This window comes from Schistocerca gregaria, chromosome X, assembly GCF_023897955.1.
Source record: "Schistocerca gregaria isolate iqSchGreg1 chromosome X, iqSchGreg1.2, whole genome shotgun sequence".
NCBI classification, from domain to species: domain Eukaryota; kingdom Metazoa; phylum Arthropoda; class Insecta; order Orthoptera; family Acrididae; genus Schistocerca; species Schistocerca gregaria.
The window spans coordinates 806,990,697-807,010,269 of NC_064931.1; the positions used below are offsets into that span (position 1 = coordinate 806,990,697).

The 19,573-nt window shown below is 43.1% G+C and overlaps 1 protein-coding gene across 5 annotated transcripts in view; it reads left to right on the forward strand.

The window, feature by feature from the left end:
• LOC126297459 (acidic mammalian chitinase-like) overlaps window positions 1-19,573 on the forward strand; it is a 200,147-nt gene that overhangs the window by 11,662 nt on the left and 168,912 nt on the right. The window lies entirely within an intron of this gene.

The window sequence follows — 19,573 nt, forward strand, 5'->3', positions numbered from 1 at the left end:
ATCATATGGCCTGACAGCCAGGAGTGATGGTCTGGTGTGCCATTTCTTTTCATAGCGGAAACACTTTGGTTGTCATCTGTAGCACCCTTACAGCAACACTGATGATATTCTATGCCCCATTTTGTTGACTTTCATGCCAAGCCATTCTGGGCTTACATTTCAGCAAGATAATGCCCACCCGCACATGGCGAGAGTTTCTGCTGCTTGTCTTTGTGCTTACCAAACCATACCTTAGCCAGTAAGGTCACTGGATCTGTCCCTAATTGATGATGTTTGGAGCATTACGGACAGGCCCGTCCAACCAGCTCAGGTTTTTGATGATATAACCTGCCGATTGGACAGAATTTGGCATGATATCTAACAGGGGGACATCCAACAACTCTTATCAATCAGTGCCGAGCTGTAACAGCTTGCATAAGGGCCAAAGATGGACCAACACATTATTGACTTATTCAGTCTGTGTTGAGTAATACATCCATTTTTTCCAAAATTGTAATCATTTATTTGTCTGTACATGCACATCACATCTGCCAGTTTGTGTCCCATTCAGATAATTCCTTGATGCTGCAGTATTTTCTTCTTCTTCTTTTTTCTTGTTGTGTATAACAATCAAAACCTTAGAACTTAGCAAACATTGGAAAATTGCCCACAGAGGTGCTCAGTGGATTTAATTATTGTGGCTACTTGAAGATCAATATTACAATAACCACAGTATGAATAACATTTAAAGCGCAAAAAAATTTCAAGACAGCAAACTTACATATTGCCTCTCAAATTGGAAAGGAAGCATTGGCAAAGCAACAAGCATAAGCAGTTATTATTTACAGGGGAAACCAAGGACTAATTCAATGTGAAAGAATGGGGCTGAAATTCTTGGATTAACCAGTGATCAATAACCAGCTTGAGATCGGTCCACAACCCCAACAGTCACTCAGTTCAGTACAGGTTGTAAAACAAACGCATAAAATATACATGAAATTAACATAACAAATAAATAGTAAATGGCACATGGGCATCCAAGAATGGCAGAGAAAATATGGGCAGACAATTGAGCCCATTTAACCCATTAGTGCTTAAGGTTAACAGAATAAAATTTACATGACAAAATAAGTTACAACATGCATATGGGCCTTTTAATCCTGACTGAGGAATACATCTACATCTACAAAGTAAATAACTCAGCCTATTTGAGCTGCAAGTACTTTAAGTTAGCTTACTCATTCTCCTGGGCCCCTAAACAGCAGTCGGATTTTGGCCTCATCAAGTAACTTCCTCCACAGAATTCTGTCCTTGGCATTTTCTTCCCTTGCTCCAAGTATGTGAAGATACTTAGCCACCTGGTCCTTCCATCTTATTTTTTGTCTACCTAGAGGTCTTTGTCCTTCCAGTTTCTTCTCTGACACTTCTGTCAACCTTGTTCCTTCCTCTTTTCTACAGGGTGATTCACGAAGGTATGCATATATTTTAATATGTTATTCTTCAAGTAAAACTAAAGAAAAAAGTTCATATAAACATAGGTCTGCAAATTTTTAGTTACAGAGTTACTGCTAATAAAAGATTTTGCCAGATTTTTAGCAACTTCACTAATATGACGTCATTGCAAAACTGTACGAGGTTATAGTAAAGCATGATCTCCATTTATTTTGTTGTCATTGATCTTGTGAATCTAACAAAACATGTCTCAGATGTTTATCTGCAGTAGTCTTCCTGAACATCCACAGAAGCAAAGATCATTATACAAGTAAATTTGTTTACTTTTCATTAAGAATGTAGAAACACTTATGTCATTGTTGGCAACCATTACAGAGTTGTTTCAGTCATTTCCTAAACTTGAAATGAGTTAGTTTTCTGTATTGTTCTGTGAAATAACATAACAACAACAGTGTATTTAAGTGAAACCACACAGTAATTTTTGTAGTCTGTACATTATTTATGAAATAGGGATGCCTTTCAAATTTACAACCAAGGAACACACCGATATGGTGTTTATTTATGGCAAATGTGATGGTAATGCTTTGGCTGCAGTTAAGAAATATCACTTATGTTATTCAACTTGGAGGATTCTGAATGCACAAACTATTAGTGGAGTGTTTCGAATGTTATGGGAGACAGGTTCTGTACCTAGCATTCATAATCAGTAAGAGTGCTCGATACATGAAGACGATAATGGGGATATTATGGATGCTGTCCAACGTAGCCCGGGTACCAGTACATGAAGTATCTCTCAATGATTAGGCATTTCACAATCTGAGGTATTGCGTACACTGAAATACAATAATCTGTATCCTTACCATAAACAAAAAGTGCATCATTTACATCCGGGAGATCCTGCCCTTCACTTAGAGTTTGGCAACTGATTAAATACTAATTGGCAGTTACACAAATACATTTTATTTACTGATGAGGCACAGTTTACTCAAGATGATATAAACAGTTTACATAACGAACACGTATGGTATGAAGCAAACCCACATGCAACAATGCAACACAATTTTCAGCAGTGATGTAGCATAAATATGTGGTGTGGTGTAATCAGCACACACTTTATTGGACCATTCATTTTCCCAAGATGTCTACCTGGCGAGACATGCGTACAATTCCTTCAAGAAGAAATGCCCTGCTGGCTCTAAGATATTCCACTTGCTAAGTGATTGCAAATGCATTTTGAACATGATGACGTGCTTCTACATTTCACCAACACTGTTATTACACATTTAAATGAACATTTTCCCCAGAAATGGATTGGTCGTGGTACTACACGTCTGTGGCCACCCAGATCGCCTGATTTAACACTAATGGATTTTTGTGTATGGGGATGGATGAAAGACATACACATACCAAAAAAAGTTTTGTATCACCCCAGTTCCCAGAACTCCTGAAGATAAACGTTGACTGTGGATATTCTATCACAAACACACTCCCTTTGACTGTTCAGAGATGTCACTAAACCTGCCCGAAAATGTAAACAACCATGCATGAGCAGTGCCTATTAGATAAGGGGGTCCGACAGCCAATCAGTTCCAGTCATTCCACCAGAAAGGAGGTACACAGCTAGTGTTCTTTGTACTTCAACCATACTTAGACAGTCAGTACCACAGTTCGATCACGTTCGCATTGTAACTTTGTGCCAGGAAGGGCTTTCAACAAGGGAAGTGTCCAGTCGTCTCCGAGTGAACAAAGCAATGTTGTTCAGACATGGAGGAGATACAGAGAGACAGGAACTGTCAATGACATGCTTTGCTCAGGCTGCCCAAGGGCTACTGTTCCAGTGGAAGACCCCTACCTATGGATTATGACTCAGAGGAACCCTGTCAGCAACACCACCATATTGAATAATGTTTTTCCTGCAGCCACAGGACGTCGTGTTATGACTCAAACTGTGTGCAATAGGCTGCATGATGCGCAGCTTCACTCCCGACGCTCATGGCGAGGTCCATCTTTGCAACTAAGACACCATGCAGCATGGTACAGATGGGCCCAACAACATGCTGAATGTACTGCTCAGGATTGGCATCACATTCTCTTCACCAATGAGTGCCACATATGCCTTCAACCAGACTATCATCGGAGACACGTTTGGAGGCATCCTGGTTGGGCTGAATGCCTTAGACACACTGTCCAGTGAGTGTAGCTAGGTGGAGTTCCTAGCTGTTTTGGGGTGGCATTATGTGGGGCCGACATATGCTGCTGGTGGTCATGGAAGGTGCTGTAACAGTTGTACGATACGTGAATGCGAGCCTCTGACCATTAGTGCAACCATATTTGCAGCATACTGGCGTGGCATTTGTCTTCATGGATGACAATTCGTGCCCCCATAATGCACATCTTGTGAATGACTTCCTTCAGGATAATGACATCACTCAACTAGTGTGGGCAGCATTTTCTGCGGACATGAACCCTATCAAACATACCTGGGATAGATTGAAAATGGCTGTTTATGGACGACATGACCTACCAACCACTCTGAGGAAGCTACGCCAAATCACCATTGAAGAGTGGGATAATGTGGACCAACTGTGCCTTGATGAACTTGTGGATAGTATGTCACAATGAATATAGGCATACATTAATGCAAGAAGACATGCTACTGGGTATTAGAGGTACCGGTGTGTACAGCAATCTGGACAACCATCTCTGAAGATCTCGCTGTATGGTGGTACAACATGCAATGTGTGGTTTTCACAAGCAATAGAAAGGATGGAAATGTTGTTTATGTTGATCTCTATTCCAATTTTCTGTACAGGTTGCGGAACTTGGAACTGAGATGATGCAAAACATTTTTTGATGTGTGTAGTTTATGAGGACAAAGTCAATACATGTGAGGCATTACTTGCTCGCATTATGGATGCAATAGACAAAATTAAGAACAACCCTGTGAAAGTGAAATGAGCAACAAAATATCTTCATACATGTGCAGCTAAATGCATTGAACTTGGTGGAGACATTTTGGAACATTTATTGTGAATGTATTGTGAACTTGTATGTACACTGTACAACTTCCTTAAAACTGAGTTTTGTTTTTTCTGGTTTGACATGAATTCACGTGTGCTGAGGTATTAATGAAAGTAGATTGTCTGACATATTCATACAGTTTCAGTTAACATTATTACCATCATTTTTCCAAAATTAAATTCTCTACAGCTTCTGTTGAAAACATCGTGCAATTGTCTGGAATTTAAAAAACAAATTGGTCCAAGTATTTAATAAATTAAAAATCACACAAAATTACTTTTTTTGCTTCTCTGGATGTTCTGGAAAACTACTGCAGGTACACATCTGGGACATGTGTTATTAGATTTACCAGACCAATAACAACAAAGTAAATAGAAATCGTGCTTTACTTTAACCTCGTACAGTTTTGCCTCATGTTAGCAAAGTTGCCAAATTTCAGGCAAAATCTTTTATTGCCTGTAACTCTGTAACTAAACATTTGAGGACCTATGTTTATGTGAACTTTAGTTTTACTTGTAGAATAACATATTAAAATATTTGCATATCTCTGTGAATCACCCTGTATAGACATGAACAGCCCACCTCAGCCTCCTCGTCGTGGCTTCCACAGCAATGTATATTTCATCATATACCTCCCTGAGATCACTGTTTTTCTTATTCTTCGCCATTCTCCTCTCACAAATTTGTCCAAATATTTATTTTTAAAAACTTTTATCTTTCTGTGTGTATACTTACCTACTCTCCATTTTTCTTCCCCATAGGGTAATACTGGTCTGATTATAGTTTACATATTATTAGCTTGGTTCCTCCTGATAGAATTTGGATGTCAGTAGTTTGTTGTGTGAATGTGATCCTCTGAATGCTGCTTTTCCACTTCCTGTGGTGGTGTAAAAAAAGTGAGCTTATGTGTCAACACAATCTAAAGATACGGCCGTTTATGAAGAAAAAAAATTACGCAAAAGGTCAAAAAATGGCTCTAAGAACTATGCGACCAAACTGTTTAGGTCATCAATACACTAGACCTATAACTACTTAAACCTACCTAACCTAAGGACATCACACATATCCATGCCCTTGGTAGGATTCCAACCTGCGACTGAAGCAGCTGCGCGGTTCGTGTCTGAAGCGCCTAGAACCGCTGGGTCACAGACCCGGTGAAACCCCTTTCACCTCATGTATAATGATAATATATACTGTGTATTGAGGATAAAATGTATTCGCCAGAAACTCAGAGCGTTTGGTCATGGAACTTTTACGAAGCTACATTCAAATTTTGTTCGAAGTCCTCTGCAATATCCACGTATATACTCCCTAGGAACGTCGTATGCGATATCCACTTCAAGACGCTGGCAGACACTGCAGTACCATAACAAGTAGTTAAGAATTTATTGTTAGTGGTCCATGCATGACACTTTATTTCAGTTACAATTTATCGCACCTAAGTGTTTGTCTATGGTTGAAAATAATGAACAAAACATAAATAAACAGCAAACAACTTCGATGTTCAAATCAAATATAACTCACGTGTCGCAGTTACAACATAATTTCGTTGTTACATCTACAGGATTTCTTTGCAATCCAGACTTACGGCCTGGTAGAGGGTTCATCGAACCATCTTCGGACAATTTCTCTACTGTCACCCTCTTTAACAGCGTGCGGGAAGAAGGACCACTGAAATCTTTTCTTTCGAGCCCTGAATTACATTATTGCTATGGTCATTTCTTCCTGTGTGAGTTACTGAGGAAATAATGTTTTGGCGTTCAGAACAGACGTTGGTGATTGAAGTTTCGTGAAAAGATCTCGCGGCAACGAAAACGCTTTTGTTTTCATGAATGTCACCCCAACTCGCTTATCAAATCTGGGTACTCTCTCCCCTATTTCGTGACATTACAAACTGTGCTACAGTTCCTTGGACATTTTTGGCGTGCACCGTCAGTCACGTCTGTCAAGGATCCCATACCGCGCAGGAATACTATAGCAGTGGACGGACAAACGTAGTGTAGGCAGTTAAGGCCAATAAAACGCAGTCTTTCTTTTGCCTTCCCCACAAAAGTATGTTTGCGATCGTTCCAGTTTAAGTTTTACTAGGTACTGAAATGAGTTGACAGTATTTCGACTTGTGTTTTGTCATGTAACCGAAAGTTAATTATTGTTACTGGACGCAGCTTTCTTGTTTAATGTAGTCCTCATTCAACACAGCACAGTCTTCGTACACCACACGTAACTGTTTCAAAGTATTAAATTGTTACTGATGTTACCAACTTGCGTTGGTCATCTAAACTTGCCGTTTTGAAATAAAGGAAAATATTATTGCAAAATATGGCAACTAAGAAGTGAACTATCCAAATAAACAAACATTTCCGGTTCAAGTCGTTGCAGTACGTCTACTACACAGTAACGTAAATTAGGAGCAAAGTCAGTTAGCAGATCGTTATCAGGAAAACCAGTCATCATAATGCAAATTGTCACTACAAGAACGAAATTTTCCAAACATGTCAATGAGTAGTCGAGGAAAGTGGACTCATTCTGTCTACTGAATAACAACGCACACCACTTACGAGGGGACCGCCAAGTGTCATATCCCAATCTTGCTGAAACTTAGCTCAGTGAAAGAGGGGACAAAATAAGCGAACACGTGTCTCAGCTTATATGCATACACTGGACCGCTTCTGAGAAAACGACGGTCAAAGTTTTCAATGTGCTGCTGCTTTAGTGTAGATACCTTTTAGAGTGTAAGGGTTCAATTGAAGCGGTGGCGCAGCGGCTACCGTCGCGACTTCAGAACTTGGCGCTGCGAGTTCGAAACCCGGTTGTTCCTGCCCCCCCCCCCCCCCCCCACTCACACCTGACTCTCTGAATTATCTACGAATGTTTACTCCAATTTATGCTGAAACAATGTCGTCGTTATTCGTCAATTAATTTACTGTGTAATGAAAGAAGTTAAAAACAATGAGAAAATGATGTTTAATATTTGTGAATGTCCTTGCAACCATACAGGCTGTAAGGAAGTTCAAAAATATTTCACATTATTTTCTCATTCGTCTATTATATTTTAAATTCATTAATTACAAAGAAAGTTAATTGACAAATAACATAACATTATTTCAACATAAATTGGAAGAAATATTCGTTGATAATTTTGATAGAGGGGGAGGAAAAAAATTAATAATAATAAAACCAAAATGGTCTCGAACTCAGGAAGGAACGACGTTAGTCACTGAGCCGCCGCTTCAATTGCATTCTCGGGCGCAAAAGGTATCTACACTATAGCAACAGCGCGTTGATAACTTTGACCGTCGTTTTTTCGGGAACGGTCGAGTGTCTGCAGATAAGCCGAAGCTCTTGTTCGCTTATTTTGTTTTCTCCTTCATTGAGCAAAGTTTCTGGACAATAAGCGTATGGCACCTGGCGAGTTCCCCTCGTTAGTCATGTTGCTACTTATGCCCGGCGAGAACTATGTATGCCTCAGAGTAAACTGCGCCACTTGGAAACTCGGCGAGCGAGGCTAAACACGATTTCCTTCTAATAAGGCAACCTTCTACAGCTAAAATTCACTGAGTGTTTTTCAGGTTGCCTCAGATATTTCATAAATGTTTCTTGCATTAGGCCTGCCGTATATGCAAAACGTAAAAATTTCATTTCAGGTAATAGTTATCAGGATAAGACATTACAAGAGCTAACCAGTCCAAGCTGAGAAAAATTACAGATTCTAAGTTGCTCCACTATCTAATGACACGGGTGCGGGCTTGCGATCTCTCGTTTATGCCATCGCTTTCCGTATACACATACTTCGCCATTGCGTTGTGGCTGCAGTCGTGGAGGAGGCAGTCTGTTACCTACTAGCGCTGTTTTCGCAGCAGATATTAAGCTCTGGGCAACAGAAATGCAGATCATTTTGCCATTTTCGTTGCGAAATTGCCGGCTTATTCATGTCTGGGGTAATAATAGAGGGCTGTTTACGTGGGTTGTCTGCTAGCGTAATGCAAGGTGTTTGCTACTGCAAGGTTTGTTTTCAGTTCTAATCTCGATGCAGGCAGATAGACTATCAGTAAGGCAATTTTAAGAAATTCTCGGGACCCCAATACGTTGTATTGTTACCTTTATTCTGTACTGGTGCCCTGTGGACGTCAATATGAAACTCTTGTAAAATTTCATACATGTTATTGTCTACTTTTTCCGCTGCTGTCAGTAATTGAAACGACTTAAATGTGGCACTGAGTGATTTTTAACTGAATTTCGTAATGAATCTTCACGCATTGCTAAATTTGCACAGTTTCATGGTAGGTCGTCAACGTTAATCCAGTATGACTGGTCTGAACGTTCACGCAGACCTTTTCGCGGGCGAATGCGCATAATATTTTGCTAATTCGTAACGATCTGGGGTACTTTATCTTACTAAAACAGTTACGTTATCTCGATAAGCTGAAATTCATTTTTATTAGTACAGTTCATACTAATAATCGTTTCTTCTTTCATTTATATCTTATATTTACGTGTTGTGTTTAACACACTTATCAGCATTAATATAGTCTTACACATGGTTGAAAACAGTCTGTCAAAGTTCGGATAGTTTTTCAATTTCAGACCTGTGCGTAGTATGTTGGTATGGCCGAGCGTTTCTAGGCGCTACAGTCTGGAACCACGCGACCGCTACGGTCGCAGGTTCGAATCCTGCCTCGGGCATGGATGTGTGTGATGTCCTTAGGTTAGTTAGGTTTAAGTAGTTCTAAGTTCTAGGGAACTGATGACCTCAGAAGTTAAGTCCCATAGTTCTCAGAGCCATTTGAACCATTTAGTATGTTGGTAGTACTTCGTCGCCTTGCCTGTTAAGCTGTGTAGCAGACTTTAAAGCTGTGCGGATCAGCATAACGAAAAGACGAGGGGTCTCGTTCGTTTTGTCCATGAATGTACATGATCTGCCTGGTGCTGGACATTTCCTTTGTCAGCACCCACCTGATTCCAAACCTACTTTACCTTTGAGAGGCAGACATACACATAGATCAGAGGCACATCCATATGAACTGCTGTAACTACTGGTTTAGTTTGTGTCAATTCATAGTTTACACATGAAGTTTGTGCCACTAGAAGTCAGCCAGCCTGCTAATACAACAGCAGTTATGTGCACAGCCTGCCAGCTGCGCCCCCTGTTGGAACTAATGACAATATAGACTGAAGAGCAAGGCTCTGCCACTTACGTATTGCTAATTGTATGGTACCTTGCCTTCCATGTGTGTGTATTGTTCGAGCATAAATTACAGTGTCAATGAGTTAGAACACGTTTTGGAAATGAGCACGGTATTCGACTCCATGTTTTCCACTTCAGTCATTGGTCTTTTGAGTTTAATTTCATGGAGGCAGTGCCTAAATCTCTTCTTGAGCAACAACAGGTGCTGACAGTTGCTATTTCTAGTTTAATGACTACACTGGCAGAAACTGTGGCCCCACCAACAACATACTGCCACCATTCCTTGTATATAATGATGCAGCAGAAGACTGGGACGCTTACGAAAAACACCTAAAGCAACATTTCCAGGCGTTTGGAACAACCGATGTAGACTTGTGCAAGGGCTCTTTTTGTCGTGGATTTCATCTCACGCTGCTATGGATCTGGGGGTTAGAATAGGCCCCAGGTAGTCCTGCCTGGCGTAAGAGGCAACTAAAACGAGTCTCACACGTTTCGGCCTTAATATGATGGTCCCCTATAGAGTTTGATCTCCATTTCTCAAAATTTTCCCAAAGAGCGAACCAATTGGGGAAGGGCGGCTTATATGGTACATCGTGTGTATCATGCATTGAGATCTTTAGCCCATTTTCTCGACATTGCATCACAGTCCCACCCAACCTCCATCTTTTGGGCGAGGAAACCTTCCTGGGTGCGTTTTCCATCATGCACTATGCAGTGTCACTTTCTGTGTCGATGATGACCATGGACTTCTTTGCACCTCACATCCAGCATGGTAGCCAGTCCATTGTGGTGGGACCGCCATGTACCCTGTTGGTTGTAGCCCATGACAACACAGGGATCGCTCTCTTGATGTCTGCACTGTTAACTCCCTACGTATGCCAAGGAGTAGATGCCCATAACCCTGGGGCATTGGGACTCCCAGAAATGTTCATCCTACCAGGTGGCCTTTGCTGCGGCTGGGTGGCACCCATGGGGAGGGTCCCTGGTCAGAGTGAGTGGCATCAGGGTGGATGACACGTCATGAAGTGTAGTATGTGTCATCTCTTGCTGGTGGTCTTCTGCGAGCAGTCTCTAAGCAGCCAAAGTCTAACTTTTAATGTTTAGAAATATGACCTCAAGTCGTTCCCCTCCCTGGCCACGCCATGGGAGGAACGCCAGGGTAAGGATGGCAGTGAAGCTTATTCACCCCAGTACCTCGTATGTATGAGAGTTGATGGGGTATCTTTCATGTCCATGAAGCCTCAGTTTTTTGTGGTGCATTTGGAGGATATGTTTGCGGAGATGGACGGATTGTCCAGAATGTGCTCTGAGTCAGGTTTGATAAAAACAGCATCCTCTGCCCAGTCACAGGCATTACTCACTTGTGGCAAGTTGGGGGATGTTTCTGTTACCATCAAGCCTCATAAGAGCTTAAATATGGCCCAGGGTATTATATTCCACAGCGATCTTCTTTTGCAGTTTGACGACGAGCTGCTTTCCATTTTCGAGTGGCGAGATGTTCATTTCGTCCGGCGCGTCCATCGGAGTCTCAGGGCTAGCCAGATTGCCACTGGTGGCTTCATCTTGGCCTTCGAGGGTGACACATTGCCCGAGACAGTCAAGGTGATGGTCTACCATTGTGATGTCAAGCCATATATCCCTCCCCCGATGCAGTGCTTTAAGTGCTGGAAGTTCGGCCATATGTCTTCCAGCTGTACTTCCAGCCCCACCCGCATCCCAATAGTCCATGTGCCCCCCCCCCTCCCCCCATCCTCCAATCTATGTCAGTTGCAGAGAGCATCATTCACCTTGCTCTCCAGACTGCAGGATTTTACAGAAAGAGAGGAAAATCATGAAATATCAGACCCTGGATCAACTGGCCTACACTGAGATTAAGAGGAAATTTGAGAGCCTACATCCTGTGGCTATGACCACCTCATATGCTGCTGCTACGAGAACAGTTGTCGCCCCATCAGTTCCTCAAATTCCTGTCGTCTCTCAGAACTGGGAAACTGCACCTGCCCCCTTGATGGTGACAGGGCACTTCCTTCCCTGTTGCTCCCACACCACCTACTTCGGGAGCAACACCCCCCCCCCCCCCTCCCAACCATCAAGGATTTCAGTCCCCACTTTTGAGCCAGAGAAGTGTAAGGCTTCTTCGGCTCCTCTCGCTAGGAAGTCGTCCTTTATGTCACTCCCTTCCCAGGTTGCTGCTAGTGGGAAAGATGTCACGTGCCAGTGGCTGAAGAGCCCAAAAACAGCTGGTCGTAGGGCTTCACGCTCTTCCTCAGTGCCGGAGACTGATTCAGTGAAGTCCTCACAGCCATGCAAACCCAAGGAACAGCACGAGAAATCGAAAAAGAAGACCCTCAAGAAAAGGAACTTGCAGTGACACCCACACCACCACTAGCTACAAGCTCTGGATCTGAGAATGGGGTGCAGATTCTGGTGTCTGCTGAGGACCTGGATCTCGCCAGACCCTCATACACAATGGATATAGACTGCTCAGGAAATAAATAGGTGGCAGCAGGTGACCCTGAGGCGTAACCTGCCTCATTGAATTTTCCATGCCTTCCCAGTCTCACGGTGATGTCGTCATCCTCCAGTAAAATTGCGGCGATTTTATCCACTGGCTGGCTGATCTACGGCAATTGTAAAGCTTTACACCTGCTTTCTGCATTGCCTTCCAATACACACCCCTGCCATCTGCGGCTATAATGGATATTACAGGAACCGTAGCAGCTATAATCGAGTGTCGGGTGGAGTTTGCATTTATGTCCTAAACTCAGTCTGTAGTGAACCTGTGCCCCTTCAAACCCCTCTTGAAGCTGTGGCTCTCAGAATATGGCCAACACAGGAAATAACTGCCTGCAAGGTATATCTTCCTCCAGATGGTGCAGTAACCCTGAATGTGTTAGTTGCACTGACTGATCAACTCCCTAAACCTTTCCTACTTTTGGGAAATTTTAACGCCCATGACCCCTTGTGTGGATACACCGTGCTTACTGGGCGAGGCAGAGATGTCGAAACTTTACTGTCTCAGTTCGACCTCTGCCTCTTAAATACTGGGTCCGCCACACATTTCAGGGTGGCTCGTGGTAGTTACTCGGTCGTTGATTTATCCATTTGCAGCTCAGGACTTCTCCCATCTATCCACTGGAGAGCACATGACGACCTGTGTGGTAGTGACCACATCCCAATCTTTCTGTCAATGCCCTGGCCACCGACGCCTGTTCAGATGGGTTTTAAACAAGGCGGACTGGGAAACTTTCACCTCTGCTGTCACCACTGAATCTCCTCCACATTGTAACATCGATGTGACGGTTGAGTGGGTGACTACAACAATTGTTTCTGCGGCAGAAAACGCGATCCTCCGCTTTTTAGGGTGCCCCCGGCGAAAGGCAGTCCCTTGCTGGTCGCCGGAAGTCACTGAAGAAATGAAGGAGTGTCGGCGAGCTCTACAGCAACAAAAGCAGCACCCTTCCCTAGAGCATCTGATAACCATTAAGTGGCTCCGTGCCTGTGTATGCCAGCTTATAAAACGACGGAAACAAGAGTGTTGGAAGAGGTATGCGTCGACCATTGGGCGCCATACGTCACCTTCCCAAGTCTGGACGATGATCAGACGTCTTTTTGGGAACCAGACCCCAACAGGTGTCCCTGACGTTACCATCAATGGCGTGCTACGTACCAACGCAAACGCGATTGCCGAGCACTTTGCTGAGCACTATCCTCGAGCCTCTGCTTCAGAGAACTATCCCCAGCCTTTCGCGCCCTCAAACGGTGGATGGAATACAAAGTCCTCTTGTTCACTACATCCCACAGTTAACCCTATAACGCCTCATTTACGGAGTGGAAGCTCCTCAGCGCACTTGCACATTGGCCCAAAACAGCTCCTGGGCCGGATCGGATCCACAGTCAAATGATTAGACATCTCTCGTTTGACTACAAGCGCCATCTCCTCGTCATCTTCAACTGGATCTGGTGCGATGGCGTCTTTCCATCACAATGGCGGGAGAGCGCCATATTTCCAGTGCTCAAACCTGTTAAAAACCCGCATGTTGTGGATAGCTATCGGCCCATCAGCCTCACCAACGTTCTTTGTAAACTGCTGGAACGTATGGTGTGTCGGCGGTTGGGTTGGGTCCTGGAGTCACATGGCCTACTAGCTCCATGTCAGAGCGGCTTCCACCAGGGGCGCTCTACCACTGATAATCTTGTCCCTCAAGTCTGTCATTCGAGCAGCCTTTTCCAGACACCAACACCTTGTAGTCGTCTTTTTTTTTTGTGTATGCGTAGCGTATGACACCACATAGCAACATCATATCCTTGCCACATTATACGGGTGGGGTCTCCAAGGTCTGCACCCGGTTTTTATCCAGAGTTTCCCGTCGCTCCCTACTTTCTGTGTCCAAGTTGGTGCTGCCCATAGTTCCCGCCATACCCAGGAGAATGGAGTCTCGCAGGGCTCTGTATTGAGTGTACCACTATTTTTAGTGGCCATTAACGGTCTAGGAGCAGCTGTAAGCCCGTCCATTTCATCCTCTCTGTATGCAGACTACTTCTGCGTTTCGTACTGCTCCACTAGTACTGGTGTTGCTGAGCGGCACCTACAGGCAGCCATCCACCAAGTGCAGTCACGGGCTCTCGCCCACGGCTTCCAGTTTTTGGCCTCTAGGTCGTATGTCATGCAATTCTGTCGGTGTCATACGGTTCATCTGGAACCAGAACTTTACCTTCATGATGATCGACTACTGTAGTGGAGACATAACGATTCTTAGGACTGGTTTTCGTCGCCCAATTCACTTGGCTACCTCATCTTCGTCAGCTTAAGTGGAAGTGCTGGCAGCACCTCAATGTCCTCCACTACCTGAGCAACACCAAATGGGGTGCAGATCACTCTACTCTCTGCAGCTCTACAAAGCCCTTGTTCAATCCCACCTTGACTATGGGAGTCTGGTTTATGGTTTGGCGGTGCCCTCAGCGTTGTGTGTTCTCGACCCAGTGCACCACTGCGGCGTTCGCGTAGCAGCGGGAGGTTTTAGAATGAGTCTGATGACCAGTGTCCTGGTGGAGGCCGGAGTCCCTCCATTGCAGATACGACGTGCACAAATGCTAGCCAGTTACGTTGCACATGTTGGTAGTTCTCCTGAGCATCCGAATTACTGTCTCCTTTGGCAGTTCATCTCCCGCATCGATGGTCCAGGTCATGGCTAATGATTGTGGTTTGCATGCGATCCCTTCTGTCTGAACTGGAGTCCTACCCTTTACCACTTCTGACACTAAGTACTCAGTTACTCCTGCCACTCTCCGCTGTCACGTTCTCTCGATTCTAGACGTGTTCCGGGGCACTGAGGTTGTTTACACCAACGGGTTGATGGCTGATGGTCATGTTGGCTTTGCCTACGTCCACAGAGGCCATTTTGAACAACATTCCTTGCCCAATAGCTACAGTGTATTGACTGCAGAGCTGGTGGCCATCTCTTGTGCACTTCAGTATATCTGTTCATGCCCTGGGGAATCATTTCTTCTGTGTACTAACTCTTTGAGCAGCCTACAAGCTATCAACCATTGCTGCCCTCGCCATCCTTTGGTAGCATCCATCCAGAAGTCCATCTATGCCCTGGATCGGTCCCGTCATTCATTGGTGTTTGTGTGGACCCCAAGACACGTCGGCATCCCAGGGAATGAACTTGCCAACAGGCTGGCCAAACACGCTATGTGGAAACCGCTTCTGGAGATGGGCATCTCTGAAACTGACCTACGTTCTGACTTAGGCCATAGGGTTTTTCGGCTTTGGGAGATGGAATGGCATAACAGTACACACAACAAAGTGTGTATCATTAAGGAGACTACGAATGTGTGGAAGACTTCCATGTGGGCTTCTCGCAGGTAATCAGTTGTTCTTTGCTGGCTCTGCATTGGCCACAGTTAGGCGGCCCAAGGTTACCTCCTGCCCCGTGAAGACCCACCTAAATGTCAGTGCGGCGCGTGGTTGACAATGGCCCATATTCTGGTGCACTGTTCCACTTTGACTGCCCAGCAACGCAATCTTGGGTTACCAGACTCATTGCCTCTAATTTTATCTGACAACACCTCATCAGCTGATTTAGTTTTACATTTTATTTGTGAGGGTGGGTTTTATCATTTGATCTAAGTTTTAGAGCAGGTCCTTTGTCCCTCCACCCTAATGCTTCTAGGGTGGAGGTTTTAATGTGTTGCAGAGTGGCTGGTTTCTCCTTTTTTATTGTAATGGTCAGCCTTATAGTTATCAATATCCCATTTGGGCTTTATCAATACTGGTGTTTGTATTCTGTTGTGGCAAGCACTCCAGCTATTTTTCAATGCTTTTTGGAGCAACTTGTTGCATCAGTTCCAGGCTGCATCAACTATTTCGATGAGATAATAGTGTCGGGTGCCTCTACAGAGGAACATTTGCAGAACATTCATGCTCTATTTTCTGTTTTACAGTTTGCAGTATTAAAGTGCAATTTGGATAAGGCATAGTTTCTTCAACTATTCATTATTTATTTGGGTTTTGAAGTGTCACATGCTGGCATTGAAACCATTGTGTCAGCATATTCATGCTATTGTTGTGTTGACACACCCCATGTCTGTCAAGGAATTACAAGCATTTTTTGGCAAAATTGCATACTACCACAAATTCATACCAGTTGCTGCTATGGGGGTACAACCACCCCATGCATTCCTTTCTGGTTGTCTCCAGCTTGCGACCAGGCATTCAAGTTGTTGATATCTAAGCTGCAGTCAGCACCTTGTTTGAAACTTTTCAACTGGGCCAGCACCTTGTGTTAGTGATGGATGTGTCTCATTTTGGCCTTGGCACCATCCTGACTCATAAGTAAGTGGATGGATATGAACACCCTATTGTATATGCCCCTAAATCCTTAAATTCAGCAAAACACCATTATTCCCATATAGAGAAAGATGCTTTGATGATCATATATGCCCTAAAAAAATTTCAGGCTTTTCTATGTGGGTCTAAGTTTCAACTGATCACAGAACACAAACCAGTAGTGTCTCCTTTTGACCTTTCAGCATCTGAGCTAGACAAAACCACACATCGTTTACAATGGTGGGCTCTCTTCCTGTCATGATACAATTGTGAGTTGCATTTTTGACCTACAGTGCAACATGCAATTGCTGATGACTTATCACTTTTGCTGATTGTCCAGCTTCAGAGTTTGACAAAGAGTAATCCTGTTGTTTTCAGTTGGAAATGGAAGCTCGGAGTTGATGATGGTTTTCCTATTACTAGCACTAGAATTACAGCTGTGGTACCCATAGATCCTGTTTTAAGTAAAGTTGTTTCTTTCATGCAATACGGCTGGCTGGATAAACCTCTGCACCGTGCTTCTGATCCTTTGACAAATTATTTTGCATTACAAAATTGTCTTTCTGTTTGGGATGGAGTGCTGCTGTGTGCTGCAAAGGACACCGTACCCTGGGTCATAATTCCACCTGTCCTTTGGTGTGAGGGTGTGTATTATTACATGTGGTCCACTGGAGTGTGTCCTGTACAAAAACTTTAGCAGCTTTTTTTTCTTTTTTTTTTTTTTACACCTCAGGCACTGATGGAGAAATAGCATGAGTTTTTGCAGTCTGCCTGCAGTGTGTTACCCATCAGGCAGCTCCCTGTGCTTCTTTGTCACCATGGCTGCATCCACAGCACCCTTGGGAATGAATTCATGTTGATTTTGTGGGACCTTTTTTTATTTTCTACCGGTTTGTTGTAAGTGATGCTTTTTCTAAGTTTTTGTATGTCATGTGTTGTCTGTCTACTTATGTGACAATAACGTTTTCAGATTTGTCAAAAATTATTGCAGTAGTAGCTCTTCTGTATACATTAGTTACAGGCAATGGACCTCAGTTTGTACCTCAGGAATTTGAAGATTTTCATAAAGAAGTGATGTTTGCCGTGTCACTCCTCCTCCTTTCCACCCTGAATTGTATGGGAAACAGAATGACTTGTTCAGACATTTAAGATGTATATGAAAAAACACGTTTTGGATGTGTCACTGGGAGTAGCTCTTGACCAGTTCCTCAGTTATTATAGGTTCACCCCTGTTGTTGATAAAGAGTCCAGCAGAGTCATTGCACGATCATCAGCCCAGGGCTGTGCTACATCTGTTCCTGCCAATGCCAGGCCATCTGCCAGCATTGGCACTGCAATGCTTCCAGCTTGGCACAGCTGTCTGGGCTTGCAGGTTGACCACCAGCCAAAATGAGTGCCGGCGGTAATCAAGAGTACCCATCACTGACTCCTCCAGTGTTGTCTGTATGGATGAGAGGAGTACTTTGCGACAAATTGTCCAGCCAAATGGCCTTGGCAGCCGGAGAGAGTGGTAGTGTGTGTGTGTGACCTGCATTTGTGTAAATGTGTGTGTGTTGTCTACTTCAGAAGAAAGCCTTCTGGCTGAAAGTGTACATGTTAAGCAGTCTTTTTGTTGTGCCTGTCTGTGACAGCATCTCTGCCATATGGTGAGTAGCAATCTATCCTTTTCATAATATTTTCATTGATCTTGTAACATCTCTCTCTCTCTCTCTCTCTCTCTCTCTCTCTCTCTATATATATATATATATATATATATATATATATATATATATATATATATATATATTGGGGTGTTCATTTTATAAAGCTCATTGCATTCTCTCATGTAGTCTGTTCCGTAGCCCAGTACTTAACAGTTTTATCCTCCCATTGGCTGTAGCAAGAGCAGCACATAGTTGGAATGTGGTTGTGGTTGTATTTCATTGCATGCAGTTATCAATACTTGATTATAATCATTGGCCAAATTCTAAAGTATCACTTGTAAGGTAAAAAAATTTGTATCAAATTGTAAAAGAAAATAGGAAAATGGGCATTTAGCCATCTGAACATCTCTGTCTATTACACTCTGCCTGATAAATGATGGCTTGTAACCATCTGAACAGGTGGCTGTCTGAGGTGTCATCTTTTATTCTTGCAGCACCAAGTGGTGCTCCATACTCAGATGTACCTCTATCTTCTGTATGCAGATGATAAGAGAAATTGCAGCATTTGTAATTTGCAAGTAGTAGTTATGTACAGCATTACTATAGTAAGAGCATATTCAGCTTTCATATTAGTTGCTGTGTTTTGCCAAGGTGTTGCAAGATTTTCTAATTTTTTTCCTAATTTATGGCAATCATTATACAGTGAGCAATTGACAGATGTTTTTGACTAATGGATCCAACTTAACATTGGTAAAAATGATTAACAGGGCAATCAGAGAGGACACAAAGGGTCAGTATAGATGAAAATTTACTGAGGAATATGTTAGTGAAAACAACAAACAGATCAATGCAAAAAGACAAGATTTGTAGTTGGTGTGATGAATGACAGCTTGCTCTAAATGTAGAAAAATGTAAGTTGACGCAACTGAGTAGGATGAACAATCCTATAATCTTTGAATGCAACACTAGTAGCATGCTGCTTAACACAGCCACATTGATTAAATATCTAGGCATAACTTTGCAAATCGATATGAAATGGAATGAGCATGTAAGGACAGTAGTAGGGATGGTGAAGGGTCCACTTCAGTGTATTGAGACAGTTTTAGGAAAGTGTAGTTTATCTGTAAAGTATACCACACATAGAACATTAGTGTGACCCATTCTTGAGTACTGCTCATGTGTTTGGGATCTGTGCCAGTTCAAATTAAAGGAAGACATTAAAGCAATTCAGAGGCAGGCTGCTAGATTTGTTGCTGGTAGGTTCAATCAACACATGATTATTTGGAGATGCTTCATGAACTCAAATTGGAATCCCTGGAGGGAAGACGATGTGCTTTTCACAAAACACTACTGAGCAAATTTATAGAACCAACATTTGATGTTGACTATTGAACTACTCTGCTGCCAACAGCATACATTTCATGTAAGAACCAGGAAGATGAAATGAGAGAAATGATG